The sequence below is a fragment of the Linepithema humile genome, chromosome 6 (assembly GCF_040581485.1).
Source record: "Linepithema humile isolate Giens D197 chromosome 6, Lhum_UNIL_v1.0, whole genome shotgun sequence".
Taxonomy (NCBI): Eukaryota; Metazoa; Arthropoda; class Insecta; order Hymenoptera; family Formicidae; genus Linepithema; species Linepithema humile.
In genome coordinates this window covers 17,264,298-17,284,892 of record NC_090133.1, presented here as the reverse complement: position 1 = coordinate 17,284,892, position 20,595 = coordinate 17,264,298, and the positions used below count along the sequence as shown (strand labels likewise).

Below are 20,595 nucleotides of genomic sequence, written 5' to 3'. Positions count from 1 at the left end.
ATAGCCGATGGCGAGAGTATCTCCTATACGAACATGCGATCGTGATTCGTTATCCGCGTTTGTCATTGACCAGCGACTTTTATTGCTCGTGTACCAACTGTCGAGCGTTCGGAAGCTTTCTCCGATAAGGTCGTCACTTTCGACGAAAAGGGTGGAGAAGAGAGGTGGAAAAGAGAAGAATAGAGAGAAATGCTCGGAAAAGCCTTTAATTATGCTCCAACGTTTAAGAGATTATAATTAACGTGATCGCTTCTACTATACTTAATTTTTTAGAAAGTTCGTTTCAATGTGACGTTCTGATGAGCAAATAAGATTATCTTTTTTTTGACTTGTAAAATTTTATTCAATTTTCCAGCGTTTATGAATTCCATTGTCCGTACTTTTAAACCTTAATTTCAGCCAGATAAATGTTCAATTAAATTGATTAAATCTTCAAAGAATAATTAAAAACCATCTAATTGTATTATCAATTTTTCTGCATGCATTTGTGCTTTATATAAAACATTTATTCAATTTATTTCATGTGTGTGTATCAATTAAAAAAAATAATTTATATATATATTTTCTTCAAGATTTCTATATAATTGTAACAAATAGTAAAACCGAATCTGCAAATAAATAGCAGCAAATTTCTTACTATGTTCATAAAAAGACAAAAGAATTGTTAAATATAATTGATATATGAAAATGCAATATATATGAAGATAATAAAAGAAAGAAAATCTTCATACTTGATAACTGATAAGAAATCAATCTTCAGCAAAATATAAATAAAAAATAATTAATAAAAGTGTATCAAGGATTTTCCACAATATTATCATGCAATTCACACTCTATTGATACACATGATATGATTCGAATTCTTCTAATCCGCGAGGACGTTTCCACTTTGGCGAATCTGGCCACAGCTAGCACAAATGCTTAACCCTTCGCGATCCGAGATAACGTTAAAAACAAAATTTTTTGTTTGGGGCGATATCAAGCATTTTGCAATTGTTTGAACGCCAATGGTCTTGCTCAGTCTAATAATTCGATTGCAACGTTTTAATAAACACTTGAAACTTTTGTAAATTATAATTGTTTTGGGAATTTAGAAAAATCTGCGAGAAAGAAGAAATATAAAAATATATGCGTTAATGTGATATATAAATATATTACATACAAAAGATATAAAGATAGATAATTGTTTGTACTACTCCATGTTATCTTATCGTAGGTGATATTACAAAGGGTTAAAGACATACCGCATATTTTATAACAAACTAACTATAAAGCTCTATCAGCTTTAATCTTCCTGCCGACACCGACACGGGAAACATCGTGTATTTGTCTTGCGTCTGCTCTTGTAATCCATAGCACTAATATTTACACGCCCGCGCTTTACATACATTAATTATCGCTCGCACCAAACTTCTCTTGCTTGTATTACACTCCACTTTTTTCCCCAGATAAATCCTTTAACGTCGGAATAACGTTTGAAGATGTATAAAAATTGATATAAAAATATTTTTTTCATCGAATTTTAAATATAAAATTTGCCCCGATGCATAAATTTGTCTATTGAACGACTAAATGGAGAAAACTTTTAGAAGTTTGTAACAAACTGGAAACATACCTCTTTAAATAACCGACCGAAATCTCATCGGAGTAGAACGTGATGACAGACGGCACGGTGGAAAGTACTAATCTTCAGCTGGGAATTCACAAACGCTTGCCCGACTTGACTTATGCGATTTGTATGCGTTTCATCGAGAAAAAGAGAAAGAGATAAAGTATCTGCATTTTCTCAATATGGTTTGTTACATCGTGACGCAACTGCTCGAGGAGACTGTGTAAAGTGCGATTGCACTGATGCTCCAAATGCATTTTAATTGCGTGTTCGGGTTACTCAAAGCAGATCGCGATTGCATAACACATAATTCTTGATAATACTATAATATATATACTATTTATTATACTCTATTTGATGCGTGCACATTCTGCAAATCATGTACGGAATGCGGACATTGATTTGCAGCGCAACGCATTGCACGTGATTAAGACGCAGTTATGATAATATCATTCGCGAAAGTTTATGATAGTTTACACCACATTATCTTAATATAATTAAAATGTCAAACGGTATCCTATTTTTCTGACAAATTTATGTGCATTCCATTTTAACAGATATTCACATATTGGTGTTCAATTAGCGAAATGTGTAATGATGAACATTATAAAATTATGACAAAAAAATGACGCGTCATAAAGTTTTCAATCAAATCGGCTTCGAGTGCGCCCGAAAAATATATAGTTGAAAGGAAAAACGATAAATCGGAGACACCCTGTAGAGTTAACCGGAGAGTGTAGGGTTTATTCCGAGTTACTATTCTCAGTCGGTTTAAATGGCCTCGAGATGACCAATGGTGACCGCGTCTTCTTCGATTTTCCTTGCTCTGAGTTCTCTCCCGAATGCATTGCTCGAATCTGTGATTCATAGCAAGTTGACCTCTCCCTAAATAACACCGGCAGAACAAATTCAATAATATGAAGTAATGAATTTTCGTGTCCTTAGATTATCCCGAGGTATAATAGACATTGCATTATGTCTTTACGTATTCTGTCAGCCAAATGCTTTGGCGCACTTTCATACAATATAAACAATTGTTTTTCTTCTTAGAAATAAATATTTTCCTCGGTAAAATTTTAGGTGGAATTATCGTGAATATTTCCATATTTTATTGTACATTAATTTGTTGTAATTAATTACAGCTGATATCGTAATATATCTGCAGTTAAAATATTCAAATCGAATTTAAAGTCGCTGCGCGATAAATAAATGTTGCCGGCAGAGACCACAAATATGTATACGTGGACGAATATAATATGGTGCAGCTAGAATGTGAGAGTAGAAGTCTTTCGAAACGGCGACTCTAAGCGCATTCCTCGGGATTGTAATGTGGCGTTTCTCGGGTAATTAGTTAATTTGCTTCTCTCTCGGTTTCTTTGACAGCAAAATTGCTGTATCTATAATCAGTAATCGTACTTCGAAGAAAAAGAATAACCGGTAAATTAATTTTTATTATAGTTATATATGTGTTATTATATAGCAGTATACATAAATAATTAATGAACTAAGTTGTGAATTTCTTCATATTTTTTAGAATCGAGAAGTTTGAAAAAAACTTTAGCTCATGTTCTATTTTAAACATACTATTTTTCGATTAAAATTTTGTTAAAGAAACTAGGAGATGAGTTCACGCAAATCATAAAATCATTCTAAAATAAAATTCTAGAAATGCAATACGACATTTGTAGGACACCCTGTAGCCGAGATTCGCGTATGAGTCGCACAGCAGGTGTAAGATTCCTCTATATCTCCGACAGCATGCACTTTGTTCGGTCTCGCACATATCCCGGAGCTGGTGCATCTCGGCTGAGTTTGTATTTATCTGAAGCTGAGTGCAGTTTGACCGTGGCCGTATGTATTTCAGAGTGTCTCGACTTCAGTCGTGCTACATACGTGACTTCTCCAATATCTTCGCCAAGTGAACAATCATTACTTTTTGCATACTTGTTGCACGAGTGTCTAACTGTGCGTTACTTCTTCTTGCGAGTAGATTTACGCGCGATAAATTTCTTGGAAATATCTCCTATATTAATCGGTATGTTAGATTTTGCAGTTATCGCAAACCGCGGAAACTATAACTATTCAGATTGTAAGTGATGTAACAAGTCGTATTGTCGAGTTTTTTTTTTTGCAATAGTATTGAGAATGTATTAAAAGTGTTACAGTTTGAGTTTGCTGTTAATAAAGACTACACGCGCGTATCTATTCAATGTTATATATGAATGTATCTCTTTGACACTTAGCAGGTTTGTGAAACTTTCTGACATTTGTTGTATGAGTCATTAATTATTATTATACGAGGCAAACAAGATATCAAACAGATTAAAATACTGCAAGAACTAAATGTATTATTAATTTATGCTATTCAACAAGCAGAAAAGATTGGGTTATTTATTCAGCTATAAAAGCATAATTCGTGGAATTTAAGATACGCAAAACTCGCCGGTAGCAATCACACGCACAATTGATTTTTTTCTACAAATCAGAAGTTTCGTCATATCGCCGCGAAGGTTGACTAGCTTGTTAGTGAGAGGATCGTACGTTACCGGCATGTCAGGTAACGTAATTGGCGATTAAACGTAAAATTAGGCTCGACGCTATTTACGACGAAGGCGATACCGTAATTCGCCGGCCGGCGATCCGTACTTGCTAAGCTTTCAATAAGACACGAGAGCGATTTTCTTCGGAGCATCTCATTCACCGTCGTGATGGGTTGATGTGACACACTTCTGGTCGATACTTGGCCTCGAGCGATACGACCGTCCGAGGACAATCAGGGTTCATCGATTTGAACGAGAATAATCGATAATCATAGTGTACGCGCGACAAGATGGTCAAAAATTGAGAATTCTGTGTAGAATAATACTAAGCGCTGTCAGGGAACTGATAATTGCACATCAAACTAGCAATCGTTTTTAAACACTCAAACAACATATTGCAAAAAATAAATTGTCTGATATTTTAGTAAAAATTAGCGACTTCTATGAGTTAATGAGTTTGAGGAAAAATTATTTGATAGAAATGCATATTTCAGCAATTTTAGAAACAACATATATTGATTCAATAATAATATGTTATTATGTTGTGTATTGTTGGGAATTTATACCTAAATTGTCAGATATTATTGAAAATTAGCGTAATTTTCTAGTCAGGAGAAATTGTCAAATGTCTTTAATTTTACGAAAGTTCCTTCTTGCTTTAAAGCGCAAATTTATACTCGCAAGGTTAAAAACGATCTATGTATAATACTGGATTTTCCAATACGTATCTGTCACTTTTGTTTAAGAATTATAGATACTGTCTACTCAAAATTATGGAAACGATAAATTTTCCTTTAATCATCATCTCTTCTCTGTCGGAGGTACATTCATCAAGTAACAAAGTTGGCTCTGCGCCTAAAATAAGAGTGCTTTTTTTCGACGTTCTGTCGTTCGACGACTCTGTTTATTTTATTTATTATATATATTAATTTATTTCTATCTCGTTGACCTTCGTTTAGGTTTAAATTTTGACTATCAAGACTGAAATGCGAACCGGTATGGCGTGGATATTGTGTTGCTTGTAAGAATGAGATTAAAATATAATTAATTTATTTATCATTTAAAAATTTATTTATTTTCTAAAAATTTTTTAATTTAAAATTATTGTCATTCGACGGAAAACAGAAGGAGAGAAATCTCTCAAACTTTCAAATTTAAGACTCAACTTTTATTTTGTACCATTTAAAGTGTCGATGAACTTTTCTGCACAAACGCGGCGCAACATTGTTATCTTTCTGTGCGTTTGTTCCTTCTTGTTTCTATATTCATCTTGTTTTGTCGGCAACGCGCAAGATCATTGCGGGGGATCACCTCCTTTCGTTCTCGTTTCTTTTCTCATTCACACTTTTATCTTGTTTATTAGATTTGCTCAGTTTTAATACTGTTGTTGTGTGCTCTCGCATATGTATCGCTTTGTAGCATTAGTCGGATAAAGTTGTACATGTACACACTTCGTACTGATCCTTCGCTTTGCCGCCACCGCGGGCCGCGTTTGTGTCACGGAGGAAAAAGCACGGACGGCAGAGTCTCCGCTCCGAGAGATTCAGCGGGGTCAATGAATCTGATCTGGAAAGCGGTGTGTACTCGCGGTGGCTGAGCTCGTGGGAGCCGCAGCCGTGGGGAACTACGCAGCCGCGACCTCGAGGCCTCCTCTCCCGGAGGCGGCGGCGACGGCGGCTTCTGCTCCCTCTTCTTCTTCTTCCTCGCTGTCTTATTTTTCTCGTCGCCCGCCACTATATCATCTCGTCGTTGCGCCGCGATGGAATCATACGCTCGCGAACTCGCTCGCGACGTGCGTCGCTCTAAAAGGATCCCCGCACCGTCAATGTTGAAGATGACAAATAAGAAATTTAATTGAGAAATAAAGTATTAAATTTATTTCAATCAAAGAATTAAATATCAGTTGTTCGAAAATGAAAAAATATATTTGGATGTAATAATAAATATTTAAGACAAATAGTTTTAATTAATAAATTTTTGTAAGATTGCAAAAATTCAAATTTCACTTGAAGCTTAAGATGTTCGATCATTTTGCAGTGGGACACGGACATTATATTTTTCGCATTATCATGTTTGCCGCGGGAATCGCATTCAGAGGTACGTGTACGGAGTCCGCCCGCTCATAGAAGTTTCGAGTCGCGAGTCCATGACATATTGCGTGTGCGGCTCGAAGGTCCGCAACGGGAATTCCAGTACATGTTTGCAACATGTTTGGCCGTCGTCCAAGGAGGTTGGAAGACACAGCGGTAATAATCGGCACGGCCGAAAGTTCGTCTGAGTTGTAAGAATTAAGGCTCTGGCATGCTGCCAAGTTTGCTACCACGCACAAGGATTGACAGTCCCCTCTCGATAATATTAATCGTAGACACCTGCCCCCCGAGACTGACTTATGAGTCTGGATCGCTGGAACACGCTTCTTCTTTCAATTCAGTGTAAAATAAAAAATATATTTTGACATAAATAGTATAAATACGAACGTAGTTCAGAGAATTGCGGATACATTCGTAAAAAAATCTTATTAATTTTTCTATATATTCCTCTAAGATGGATTTTATAATGAAATTCAGTCAATTAATTCTTGTTTGTTGAAATAAATAAAATTAGTTTGTCATATTTTTTATTTTAAAGGCTAGTAAATTATAGTTTTTCCTTGATTACCTGTCTATGAAAGCATGATTATATAACTTCCTAATCGCCTAAAAAAATCTAGCCAATCTAAATGATAGATAAATTATTTGATTTGTTAAAATTTCTCGCATGTCAATTTTAACTGAGATATTTTTTATCTTATCTGAATATTGTTAATAAGAAATATATATAAAACATAGGGTTGCTAAAAAATAATTTATTTCGGCTTTTGTTCGGCGTATCTCGCAAGTGGCGAAGATATTAAATCCTGATCACTGTGCGGGATGTTCCTTACGTCGTTGATGCTGTAAAGATATATTTATATGACGCGTGAGATCGCACTTGCGTTGGAAATACACGCGCGAAAAGAAACAGCGAGCCGAAATTTATTGCGACGGCCCGACGTCGCCGTATCTTTTGTCGCAGTCACAAATCGAATCCGCGTTTAATGTCAGCCTCCGAGCTCCATGTATTTTTTCAGGTTTTCGCTATCGAGACTTTCGAAATTGCGAGAAGCGCCGGATTATCACGAATCTAGATGAACAGTAATGCAGGGTTGACGGGAAGCTTGTGCAAGTCTGTAATATGCAAATATCAAATAATAAATTTCCGCTTTATTTAAAGATATTGAGATGTACTGTAACTCGCTAATTTTCAATAAGGAAAGTTTATTAAGTATAAATAGCTGAAAATTCTTTATTTGTGCAAATTTTGCTTTATTGATAACATTGCGAACAGAAAGATTGACTTATCTATTCATCTGTTTCCTCAAAACAATAGTCTTCAGTATTTTATTATTAGAAGGAAAGTAAGAATTATAAGAAATTACATCTCATTGCGAGAAGAACATCATCTTCAAGGCAAACGTATCTTCTCCGCGGAATACGAACTGAACGTTCTTGAAAACGCGAGGCCTTTGTGCAAATCATCGATCATATGGATTTTTCAGTTCTCTTCACTCGCGAGTCAGCGATTATGTTTTACATTAAGATAACATCGATATTTTTCTATTTAATAATGTTTTCAAGGTATCAATTTCATTACACACTCGGCGACGAGTGAATATTTCGCAGCGTAACTGGCTAAAATTAATAGTCTCTAAAAATAATGCTGCAAGCGTGCGTGTAACGATCCCGAATATCGAATATTTATTGATAATCTTCATATTATGTTATCATATTCGTATTTCTGTGAGAAACGGCGCTGGTTTCACGACTCGCGCCGTCCGCCGCCGGCGCATCCTGCAAAGTCTAGCATTATTGCTGCTTGGAGAATGCATTACGAAGACGTTCTCACTCTGACAGGAAACAATACGAGACGTTTCGCTCGAGATAAGGCCTACACCTTGCCTGCATTACCACATTGCTTCTCTTCCTAACCGAGAAAACACGTTTGTTTCCTATCGGAAATAAAAAGTAGGGGAGCCGCTAATAACGCTAACCAACGCGTCTCGCGAAACCACAATCTTAATGAGCATCCTGATGAGTCGTGCTAATTCACAACCGGCTTAATAAATTTCAATCAAGTTTGTCGACGCTTTTGTGACGACACACAATAGTCAGCTAGAATTCTATTCATTATTCTTGTTCGTTCGTCGTTTTCCGTCGTATCTGGGCCGTTGCGTATAAAACAATGTCCGTTACAAAGTGCCAAAAGAATGCGATATAACATAATGACGCCAGATATGTCGTGTCTCATTATATTTTTCGAATTATTCATTTTTTGGCGCTGAAGAACCCGCTGGGTCTCTATCCAGCGCGCATCTCCAATCTGCTATACCGGTTGCTTGATTGACTCCTGGAAAATTGAGTGCAACGTTTGCATCGCTTCCAGGAAGCCGGCTGTTGCGGCACGAAACGTTCGTGGAAGAACTGAAAAACGGCGTGATTCCGGCGCGCAAAAGAAGTAAAATTGTATTTAGGACGGCTGCGTTAGACGCACGCGTTGTATCGACGCACTATCGTGCTGAGAATAATTATTTAGAAGCAATTAACAGGTCGTCGACATGATTTGCGAATTTGCGCGTCTGCCAAAAAAAAAAAAAAAAAAATGTCGAAAGCAGAATTACCAGACTTAATAAAAGACACATCAAGGTAATTGAGATAACGGGTTTGCGAGAAGACAGTAGCGAGGTGAGTTAAGTAACAACTCACTTGTATCTTTTCATAAGCAAGTACCGCTTACATAATCGCAAATGTCTCGAACGTATGTAAACAGATTGACGAGGAGTTATCATTCTGAAGTATAAATAATTAGGAATATATTCAAGAATCTTTACTAACTTAAAATGATTTTGCAAGTTGCTGCATGGCTCGATCAAGTTGTCCATTTCACTTGTTTTCTTATTTACTTAACATAATACGTCACAGTGCCATGGATTAATTTATAAAAAGATGATATATGTATGTACAAAAAGCGCGCGCGTGTCACACACGCTTATTTTTTCTCTTATTTCCTTTTTGTTAAGAAAGACAAGCGGGTAATTAGTCCAGTTTCTCTGTTTTCGCGTGCGAACCCGCCATAACGGATTACTGTCAATCTAGCGGTTTTGCATGCGTCGCGCTAATCTCTCACAGCAATTAACATCCTATTATAGTCCTGTCAAAAATGTATCCTTCGTAAGACAAAAACGATTTCGCTGAACGACCAGGACGCGTAGAAAGTGACGCGTGTTTGGAATCCGGGGGAGAAACCCGGCTTCTGTTCCTTTTTGTATCCCGCCAAGCGCGCTGCTCAAAAACGTGACTCGAACCGGATTTCTAAATCCGTTCAACAACCGGCTATATTTAGAATCAAATGTCTTTTTCTCAGCATGGTATATATGATCTCGTAGCATAGCTTTTTTTCTGTCTTTCTGACAGGATCCTCATCTCGCGCGGTTTTTTCTCGACGTTCGGAAAAAGAGATATCGAGAGATGCGGCGGCTTGTAAAAATACATTGGCCCAGTCTCTCAAAGTGGCTTTAGAGCACCACTTATATTCGCCAAAATGACTTCTGTTTATTTTATTGAGTACATAATTGCTTTGATTCTAAAAGTTCGAAATGTCATCGAAAGTTTCTCCTTTACTTTTTTGTGAAATAAAGTAGACATAAAAAATGAAGCAATAATTTTTGAACTTGTTCAAAATTATTATGTATTTTTAGAATTTTGCAATTTTTTGAAAATTGACACAGAAATTATATGCTTTCTAGGTAAAGTATCCGGATTGTGCAAACCCTGAAACAAGTGATCGGACTCAATGGACCGCGGCGAGCAATGAAGACAAAGAAGTTCAAGGCAAATTGAAAGTAGAAATGAGACTCCGTTACTGTCGACCTGAAGTAAAGGATTGCATTTATGGGACGCTTTATGCATATATATCGGAGCGACTCCACAGAGACCGATCCACATATCAGCAGAATTATGAGTAAGTTGAACTTTATTCGGCTCTTAGAATAAGAAAGAAGATGAATATATCGAATACTGTGCATTTTCCAACCCCGACGAAAACATTTTTGTTCATTGAGCTGTGAATCTGTCTTTTCAAATCCGACCCTTGTCACATCGAGCGATTACGTGTACATATATGTAGTAAAAAGAATTTTAATCCGTATTTGTAGCGGAAGTTTATTGAGGTGAAAATTTTCCGCTGAGCGCACGCGTTTCTATTTGATTCGACATGAGGATCAATGATTTGATTATGAACGATTAAAAATTAAATTTTAATACATATATATTAATTTTAGAGATCCATATTTATTAAAATATTTAGAAATTGTAAAAAAGTTTAAGAACAAAAAAAAATTTCTAAAAAGTAAAGTTATTTTGAACTTTGATAAGAAAGAATAATCTGTTTATTAAATTATTACATAAGTATAAACGCTTCGATATGTCGTATTACGAGACATTAATTTACGAGAAAAACACGAAGCTACGATTATTTCATAATCGGGAAAGATTAATAGTTTGTCGCGTTCGGTCAATTAGAAAAATGGTACAACATGTTCGCGAACACGCTTCATACACTAGATGAGAAATGGCGATGAAGTCGGGGCGGTGCAGCGAGTTAATGCGCGCGAATCGTAACGCTGTTTAACGATAGTCTCGCCGTCATCGTTATCGTCGTCGTTGTCACTGTCGTCATGGGAAAGCATAATGCGACGGCGCGGGTGGACCTTGAGACCAACTGTCTCATTTTAATAGCATCGGCAGAGTTTCGTGTAAACTAATTAATCGGCGCGACGCCGGATGTCATAAAATAACATCGTATTTTATCCGTTCGCGCGATTGCCCGGTTTTATCGCGAGTTATGTTTCCGTGAGTCACGGCGTGCCACTCGAGAGCCAAGTGAAAACGAGCCTCTCATCTCAGTTATATTTGCGATAAATTACAATAATCCGCGACGTAATTTCGGACGATGGAGAGAGAACGGACGGCGGGAGAGAACGGGCGGCAGTACGGCGAGGAGGTGACATCGAGAAACGCGTTATCTCGCGCGTTAATGCCCGGCTATATTATGGGCCGTACTAAAGGCCGGCGCGTGAGATAATAAAAATAATGATGAGAGAGAAATTTAAGCGAAAAGTACCACGCAGTAAAGTCGCGCGTAACGTCGCTTTACTGTCGACAACACGCGCGATCCGCGATGAAGGAACGATCGGTTTAAAGAGCGCAGTAAAATCTACAGGAAACTGGTTCGGCAAATTGTCCACTTCCGATATCTCGCCGCAGGCCGATAGCCAATCGCGTGACGAATATTACCGTGGCCGGTCGTTGCTCATTACGGAAAAAGGGGGAAAACTAACCGCGGCGCACCACAATACTATGTGTAACGTGAAATGTGCGGTGTACAAACCAGCGGCCGGCTAGTTGCACCGCGATATCGCTCTAATTATACATGCCCGGTTACAACATATTATTTCTATTTTTATCCGCGTATTTATTCGCGCCGCGCGAGTCGGCGTTAAAAAATTGTCATCTTTTTCAACGTCATCGTCGCTTTACAAAGTAGATACAATCTGACGGGAAAAGAAACGCATTATCTATAAATGCTACAATGACGAGCGGATTTATCGTTATCTGGGACACATTCTTGCGAGATCACAACTACGAAATGAATAATTGTGCTAAAGAATGCAAACAACAAGAACAATGCAGACTTTTTGATTTATTAACTCGGTCTGATAATGGCAAGTTGATATGTTTAATAGGTAAAAAGCTGAAAGACCCCCTATCGCTACGCTTGCCGCGAAGTGCAATTATTACGGACGCGAGATAAGCTCCAGATCATTTTTCTTCGACAAAAGTTCAGACGTGAATTGTCTGAAAAATGTCACGGTAAATCGAACTTAAAAAATGCGAACAGACGCGATACAATCTTGATCTTTAATTAATCTCGGGTGGTCTTTGCTTCATCAGAATCTCGAAATTGACATGGTTTGCGAATATATCTAATGCTGGAAGTTAAACTGTAATTCTGGTGGGGGAAAATCGTTTTAGTTTTCCGATAAGGAATATTGCTTTGCTCACCAAACATATTTATTATCGAACGGTCTGTGTAAAAGAGTCATATAAAAGCCAAGTCAATCCAGACTATTTGCGCGAGTGCGGCAGCAACGGGGCTGCTGGCTAATACCAGCCACCGCAAACTGGAATCGATGAAAAATCAATGCAACTCCCTCAGACACGCTCTGATAGACTTCGACGCTCGCAAGTCTCTCGCAATTCGACGGCGAGCTCGTGCTCGCGCCTCGGCTAAAGCGCTTTCTTTTGCTCCGCAGCGACAGACGTGGAGGTAACAATTCATGCGCGATAATTATAGCAAGCGAGTTCACATACTTGACCGATCAAATTGGAGGCGATAATAAGAGCGCGCCCCAGCGATCGGTATCGCTTCGCGGTTTTCAAATAGTTTTCCGCTCGGATTCCTGAAATTCTCACCGCAGTTGCGATCGACTGTTCGAGAGATTACTCCACGTTGATGAAGTAATAACACGGCACTTCCATTATATCGTGATCGCGTACAGTTTCGCGTCTGTAAACGCGAAATGTGAATGCGAAACGATTGGTCGTAATAGTGTCAAGGGAAAGATCGGTTCGGTTCGTCGTCGTATTCGTTATGTTGCGAAGATACTGCTCTCGAGCTCGCCTTTGGCGAAAGTGATTTCTCATCCGAGAGAGAATTTGCATGATTTGATTACGCAACGCTGACAGAAGTCGGATCTAACGATTCTAATTAGATTCAATGCATTATTATCTTAATAGAACTTTAATTTCAGTAATCTTCTTTCTAGATCTCAATTGCAAATTTCAACTAAGAGCATTTATTTAACCATTTATCTATTATGTTATTTTGTTTCTGTTGCAATATAATTCGAATTTACAACTTTGTACGTCATTTTCGATATTACTTGCAATTTCCAGCTTATTAACGATAATCATAAAATTAATTTTTAAAGATTTGTTGTAATTGTAAAAATTTACAATTCTCTGGCTAAAACACTTTTTTAATGTAAAGATTGCGTACAATTATCTCGTTTTCTCTTGGATTATTGAAAAGTAGGTGCGGTTGTGCAACAGGAATTTATCTTAAAAGAGCCTGCAAATAAACACGAGTGCATCTTTTTGTGTAGGAAGTTGCTGCGTGTTCGATAGAGATACGAGATGCAAGCGCTCGGCCGGGTATTTTTGAGGTATTTCTGGCATCCGCGAACACACATTTGGCTGCAGCATGGCGCGAGCGAGCCATCATCGTGTCATTCATTGCGAATCTGGTCGCGTGCCGGACCTACCTCAACGCTCAGAGGAATCTCGGTTTTACTGCCGTGTTATATGCGTCCCGTTAGCTACTTAAAGCAATCCAATTCAATATAAAATAATATTGCTACATTTGGATTAAAAAATAGTTAACATTTTACTATACTGGAGTCAGATATGCATGCCTTGCATAATTTTAAAACATAATTTTTATTTAACAATATTAAAATATACGAGTTTTATCTTTATCCAATTAGTTGCGTTTGAGAAACATATGAAAGAAAACTCGATTCTTCAAATATTTTATTTGTCAATTTAAGACGAGACAAGAGAACATTAATTTTTTAGGAAATTAATGTCTTCTACAGTTTTTATTTAATCTGTTGCCAGATAATGATCGGTTCAATTGATGAAAGTTAGCTGCGCAATAAAACGATACGATAGAGTAGCACTACATCGGCATAGAGTCTTCTCTCAGGCGGCGATAACAGTTGCAGTATCGCTTAATTAGCGGACTGATGAGCGGTACAAAGTCTCACCGCCGTTCTTCACACTAAATCGCTCTGATAATTGCTCTAATGCGCTCTAAGCGTCAAGGCGGCTTGTCTAATTTAGGTTATCTCGTGTCACATAAGATCAAGTCAGCGGACACTTCTAAATCGCCGCGTGCGACGCATCATACGACGAGGAAAACGACGATAAATAGGATCGCGATAAATAGGAAGTTGTTATAGGTACGCATGACGCTGCATACGGCAGCGGGATGAAGAATACCGTCTGAATGCGTTTGCACGCTCGTTGAACTTTAATTCTCTTGTGCAGAACTTTATATTGGATGCCGATGATAGAACGGTACTTCAAGCGAAGGTTTAGATCAGACTTTTAGATTCTCTATTGATAACGATAAATCCTTCATTTCTGCGACTCTTGATAATACAAAAAGCATGATTTTTAATGATACATTACAATAAATTCACGTAAAAAGGAAAGTAATAATTAGAAGAAATTTAAAGTGATTTATTCATGTAACGCGATTCGATATTACGCAATTTACTGCACAGACATTGAAAGTCTTCAACTAACTGGCAATATTTGCATTATCTACTCTTTCATAAGAGCGTATGTCCTTCGAGCGAAATTGCAAAATTCGCGGCGACTCTCGTTTCATTAGCGATACGAGTCATTGTGTTAATTGCAGTATTATATTTACTGTCGCTCATAAAGTAACGTCATGCGGGCCGCTATGGGATTCATGGTCGTAATATCGGTATTCATAATTCATTGTGATACGGTGAATTCGCGCTCGCACAATCGCGCGGAGAACGGCAAAAGGGAGCGCGTTGTGAAACGTCGTTTCTTCGGCTTTTTTCAAAAGCCGGACGTAGCCGGAGCGTTAATGGGACACGCGCGTGCATTCACGCGGAAATTATGGAAATTGACGGTGACGATTTGCGAGGCTCGGCTCAGCGGACGAGCGGAAACGGCGGGAAGGGCGGAAGGAAGGGGTTGGCAGGACTTCACCGGAGATTTAGGATGGAACGTGGGAATGGCCATCTTCCTTCGCGCCGCTATTATCGATTTTTCTACTTACGTTTAAAATAATAGTGAATTTTTCGCAAAGTCGACAATGCTTAAGAAAAAAAGAAAAAATTTATCGGCATATCATTAAACTTATTAATGGCAAGATTAAATGATCTGATTCATTTAGTTGTTTGATCAAAACTTAACACAATTAGATGTTTATAATATCTAAATACGTGACTAATATTTGAAATATTCAACGAAGATACGAAATATCTGGGTATTTAAAATCATATATGATTCATTTTTGTTCGATCTTCTATATCGCACACTTCTGTACATCAATCATAAAATCTAAATAGGCGAATGCAAATACAATAACTGCTTTTCGCTTGTTTGCTCGTTAATAAGACACAATGAGCGTGCCGCAAACTCGTAAGCCCGACACAATCATGTCGGTGATACGACCCTCTTCCGGTTGAGGAAGAGATACAAATCGTACACAAGCCGACAGACTTTGCGGTTACGTCGCGACCGCAAAGATTCTTTAATCAAGGAACGATTTATTCGCCAACATGCTAATTATACTTTTAATTTCGTTATTTATTGCGATCGTAGAAGCTGATTGTGAAAAGCGTTTTGTACAAATAAAATTATCTTCTTTGACAATCAAAATTCATATTTAATTTTCTGAAATTATTTAAATTAAATGTCTAAGAAAAGAAAGAAATCTAAATAATAAAAATATAAGATTTCCAGCTTTTAATTATGTTTTTTTTTAAATATTGATTACCTCGTTTTTTTTTTAAATATTAAACTTTAGAACATTGCTTAACTTTAATCCCGTCCTATATTTAATGTTTCTAAATCTAACAGTGAAAAAATTTTAAAGCATTAAAAATAATACATCGCATTTAAGCGTTCGAGAAATTTTTAACTGGCAAATTCAATAGGAAAATAGCTGAAGATTAACTGCAAATTAAAAATCGCAGATATTCTGCGCCAGAATAATCGGGATACTCCACAATACTGGAAAACGTGCCGAATCGCACGATGGCGCGAATGAGATTCCAAACGGGGAAGCTGACCATGCAGGAACGCGAGTCTCTTGCACTTTATCTCGCTTATCGAAGAGTAGCTGAATTTTCTGAACGAGACTGCAACGCGCGGCGTGAGATACGTGCCAAGTACGTCAGAGTGAAAGATCGGATCCGTTGTCGTTTTGTCGGTCGTCGTCTTCGATACATCAGCACTGAACGGAAAATTACTAGGTAGAAAAAAATAAGCGGAAAATACTGCAGACTTATTAATATACACGGTGCAATGTCTAGAAAGCATTCATCAGTTTTATTTTCTAAACTTTCTCAGAATTAGTGTTATTTTCGTGTTATACGTAGTTTTGAACCTTCAAATGCACGTGTCCATTTTTCTAAGTGTCATCCTTTGTCTCTCTTTTTTTTTTCTCTCTCTCTCTCTCTTTTTCTGTCGGAGTCATAATATTTTTACTCGTTCGAAGTCTATGTGAAAAGCAAAAAGAAACTTTGTTCTCGTGCTATTTTGATCAGAAAAGAAAATAATGACCATGACGACAAATGTGCTTTGTGGAACTATAAAAGTTTGATGTTGACTAAAAGGTTCTCCGTGGGATTGGTCATAAAACGAGCGGCCATCTCTAATTAGATGAAAGCCCATTTTGTTTAGCGGAATGAGTTACGCGACTTCTCGAATCAATTCTATCCAAGCGAATATCCCGAATTTGCATGAAGTGATGGTACACTCGTACGGCGTTAGATCATATAAAATCTAACGTTCTCGCGTTTAATGAACCAGATATTTAAAATTAGAAATGATGCCAACAACAACAATTATTTGTCACAAAAATAGCTAAAAAAATTTATTTCAAAAGTACAGAACAACATTAACTTGTTCGGCGGTACCGGAATTCGTTCCTACGTCACTTAGGTCCGGTTCGCGTATCGAAACGCAGCATCGTATCTCGTAAACGGTTTAATTTCGAGTCCACCTTGAGATCGGCGCGCCGCTGGACATCCCCCGGCTTTCAATAAGCGTTTTTACCCGGACGCACTAAGGCCGCCCGACAGAAAGGCCAGATCCCCGCTTTTTTCTCGGCTACGGCAAGAACGAAGAAAATTCGCGACGCGTCGGAGTGAGAAAGCGAGAAGCGCGATCAGTATTTACTTTTGTGCTGCGCCGGGAAGGAATTATCAGAGGAATTCAGGAGTGCCACGGTCAAGGTAAGAGGGTCAGCGAGGTGCGCGGGAAAAAAATAAGAGAGACCACGATGCGTCACCATCATCGATGCAATTCCCGCCACCGGTATCGCACATAATACAGATTTCAAATGCGATTTATACGACAAGAGCATTTGCACCGCATAAGCGTATTGATGAACAAGTGTTACGTAGCGGCTTTAGCGATGATCGCGACTAACGTCAGAGAGGTATGAAAAGGAAGCGTGGAATGCAGCTGCATTAACATATATTAAATATTTTAATTAAAAATCATTGTTTCGAGATTTATTAACAATTTCGAATTAATGAATATAAGTAAGTCTACTATATTATTAGAAAAATGTAATATAAACATTAGAGTATGAAAAATAAGCGGTCCGAAATGTATATTTTATTATCAAAGAAAAAGATTCTAAAGACATTGAAATTAGCTAGTTGAGTCTTGAGTGATCAAAAGCTTTTGATGAAAGCGAGGCGCGAGACTGGATCGTGCCCAGCACGATCGTTTATTTATGTCAAAACATTGCACGGTACATTTATCAAATGTGATATATTTGTTCGCAGACGTTGTTGGTACTCGCGGTAGGCACAGTATCTTTTTTGGTTGGATTTATTGGTTGTTTGAAGTACACTTAAGCTCTCATAATATTTGGAATGAGATTCATGAACTAACATCTTTTGCGTTTGTTTTTTTCCTCATCGTATCGATTGTTTTAAAATTGATAAAAATATTTAGGTATTAAATGGTGGTGATTTAATTTAATATCATAATTAAGTAAGTTTACTTTTGTTTATTATATTTGCGTAGAAGCCGATCTTTAATCGCACTTCAAATTAATCAATCGCAATTATTTTATTTATTACTTGATTATATCATTATTTATCTAATACATGCAGGTTTATTTGCTATCTCAATTTGTCCCAACTCAATTTTTATCGCACCGTACAGACTCATTTGTAATCGTTCGCTTTGAATTTATTGAGCATCTGTTTCCTAAGCATCGCTACAGATCATCATAAATCATAAAACTTTGCGCAACGCTTGATAACGAGAAGTGCCAAGATAATCGAGAGCGGCCAAGGCTACAACTGCAAAGAGTAACATGTGTTTTGTTTGCACTCAATGACGACCTAATTCTCGTTTCGAACTTCTAACTTATTTAGGCGACCTCGGCATTACACTTGTGCGCCGAATCGAAGATTCGGAATCATAGCTTTTAACGTTGAAATCTTTTTACAATTACACATAGAACAAAAAATTCCAGGCAGATTTGATAACTGAACCAAGTTAAGCATTAATTCATAGTTTCCGAAAGCAGCTTTCGTTTAATCCAAAGTCGACATGCGACCGTATCCATTTTAACTATCAACATGGGCTATCGTAAATATTATTCTCGAGTCCGCGAGCTTCTTCGATAACCTTCCCGTGAGATGTCGAGTTATGCGCCCAACTGTCTGGAAAGCTTTTGGACGCGTTCCAAAAGATACACGACGTTAAAAGAAGCTTTCGGTTTCTACATTTTACCTCTAGATCTCTCGGGTAAAAGCGTCAAATGCGTGCGTAACGAGGATCGAGCTTGTGAACTTCCGTCGAGGCTCACGGAACCTTCGTGGAGAGATTCACTTATTCAAGACGATATTTTATGTCGGATATTTTATATTCGCTGGTAGACAAAAAATTTGAGGAAATATATATGACGATTTTGTTATATTTAGAAATTTGATAAAAATGAAAAAGTTCTCGCATGCGTACAAACTTATAAACTTTGCTCCATGCTTATCGCTTTGCTTATAAATATTGAGATAACACTCTAATGAAATATTGCACAATTATTATTAATTAAATTCTATTTGATTTTATAAAAAATAAAAAATATTCCGAAAATACATATGTGTGTGTGTGTGAAAACTTGATAAACATAAAATTATGAATCACGTATGCCAAAAAATCCCACAGCTTTCATGCGTAAAAACCTTTAACCGTTATCTTCGAGCTTTCAAGAAGATTCGCTCGGAATGGTTAGTACTGTTCACAAAGTGAACTCAGTCTGCATGGCTGAGGATTATCCTATAAGCGAAGAGAGATAAAAATTTCGCCGAAGCCGTCAAATTGATGGCGGTAGCTTTTTTCCGTTAAAAGCGCGATAGATGTGAACGTAACGAGCGACGACAGCAGAAATTTCAATGCAGCATTTCTTGCAGCTCGAAGCTGAAGCGCGCTGTAAAGCAATGGCGGACGAATCGGTTGAATCAGTATGTGAATAATACATTCTAAATTATAAACTCGATGTACATTTTCCTATTTCAGGCAGTAGTAATTATTTTTACGATTGATTACTATATTTGCGTGTTTCTAATCAACTCCGGCGATATTCATCACAGATAACTACATTTAAGATTCTCAGTGAAAGCGTCACGGTCACGAATGGAGGTTTAAACAAACTGTACAAATAAGTATACAATGAATAATGTTTGAGTATTTTTCTAATAATTGTTCGGATAATGACAATCTCAGCTCAATCTCTCGATTGAAACTTATCACGTCGCTTGTCATCCCGGAAGCACGCGACAGGTATTATTATCCATGCGAATTATTGCGCGAGGAAACGAAGACGTTACGCAATTGCGGCATTACATATCGTAATTATAACAACTCGCCGACGCTGGAATTTGAAACACAACACGGCGAGCGATGTCGCCGAAGAAGTATGCGCATCATCGCGCGCACTTTGCGCGCTTCATTCTCCCTGACCTCGACGGGCTGAAATTACAAAGTGTAAAAAACGACGTTAACATGAAAGAGCGCGAGGATGAAAGCGCAGTTGATTCTGTCATGTATGAAAAAACACTGCGTTTTTATCCATTTTCTATCTGTATAATTTAAATATTAAAAATAGTAATCAAAATTGAAATTTTTATAAGTCAAACCTTCATGTTTCATAATTAAAAATAATTTTTCAACTTAACTTTTGCGCTTGCATTTCTATCGGTAAAATATTAATCGCCATTAACTTTTAGAATATGCTCCACGAAAATGAGGTCTTGTTCGCGTTTGATCAGAGATAATTCAGTTAGGCGGGATATCGGGTTTTGTCGATCGTATCTGGTCTTCTGACTAACTGGTTTAGATGACGAATTGACCCGATTGTTAACCCCTCGGTCTCGCAACAGGAGTTCGGCTCTGCTATTGTAATTCGCGCAATAACTTTTGACCCGACACCAAGGTTTACGATGATTTGCGCTTCTTCGAAGTGCAAATTGAGAATGGTTCGTATCGATCGTATTAACACGGTCGTTGCTCCGGAGAT

At 37.6% G+C, this 20,595-nt stretch overlaps 1 protein-coding gene and 1 long non-coding RNA gene across 3 annotated transcripts in view; one reads left to right on the top strand and one right to left on the bottom strand.

The window, feature by feature from the left end:
* The window catches only part of LOC105674746 (uncharacterized), a 282,873-nt gene extending 269,151 nt beyond the window's left edge, over positions 1-13,722 (top strand). Inside the window, exons 14-15 of the long non-coding RNA XR_010890693.1 lie at positions 9,971-10,185; positions 13,391-13,722. This is a non-coding gene — a long non-coding RNA (uncharacterized lncRNA). The remainder of the gene's footprint in view (positions 1-9,970; positions 10,186-13,390) is intronic.
* The window catches only part of LOC105674737 (serine-rich adhesin for platelets-like), a 41,792-nt gene that overhangs the window by 9,020 nt on the left and 12,177 nt on the right, over positions 1-20,595 (bottom strand). The window lies entirely within an intron of this gene.